At 32.6% G+C, this 677-nt stretch overlaps 1 long non-coding RNA gene across 1 annotated transcript; it reads left to right on the forward strand.

The window, feature by feature from the left end:
• The first annotated feature begins 220 nt into the window (after positions 1–220).
• LOC124880441 lies at positions 221–545 on the forward strand. The gene is made up of 2 exons (XR_007041345.1): positions 221–271; positions 405–545. It is a non-coding gene; the product is annotated as an uncharacterized LOC124880441 (long non-coding RNA).
• The last annotated feature ends 132 nt before the right edge of the window (positions 546–677 follow it).

Consider the following 677-nt stretch of genomic DNA (forward strand, 5'->3'; position numbering starts at 1 on the left):
ACTTTCAAATGCAAGCAAATCTCAGTAAAGACGTTAAACGTTTGAAAGAGCTTGTTTTACGCATTTGAATAGAAATATTTTAATATGTTCTGCAAATTAAGACAAATGGAAAATTTTTTAAAATACTTTTTTTACACTGATATTAAGCAAGATGGGTTTTTTGTTTTTATTGTTTAGGGACAAAGGAGCAGACGGGCCAGTTTATTAAGCTCAGGGGTGAGAACCACCACCTTTTTACTGGAGCTAAAAACTCAGCCACCATGGCTTAGAGGTACAATAACAACATTCTTTACAGTCAATTTCTGTCCAGTTTCAAAAACTCCCATCTTTCTAACTTTCATAAATATCCATCCAGTAATTAACATACTTCTTTTGGTTTTCCCTCTTTCCTTTTGTTTGTTTAGGACAATTCTGGAGAAGATTGCCAACAGGGGAAGGTCACCCCCTTGCAGGCCAAAAAGAAAAGTCGGACAATATGAATAAGAAATATAAAGTATGTTCAGAAGTTCTCATGTCACACACAAATAAAAAATATTTCTAAAGGTCTTGTTGGTTTCTCTATTTAGTCAACTCTTTTTATATATATATATACACACATATACATACACACATATATATATATATATATATATGTGTGTGTATATACACACCACCAGAACATAACTACTGTATGCAGG

This window comes from Girardinichthys multiradiatus, chromosome 14 (genome assembly GCF_021462225.1).
Source record: "Girardinichthys multiradiatus isolate DD_20200921_A chromosome 14, DD_fGirMul_XY1, whole genome shotgun sequence".
NCBI classification, from domain to species: domain Eukaryota; kingdom Metazoa; phylum Chordata; class Actinopteri; order Cyprinodontiformes; family Goodeidae; genus Girardinichthys; species Girardinichthys multiradiatus.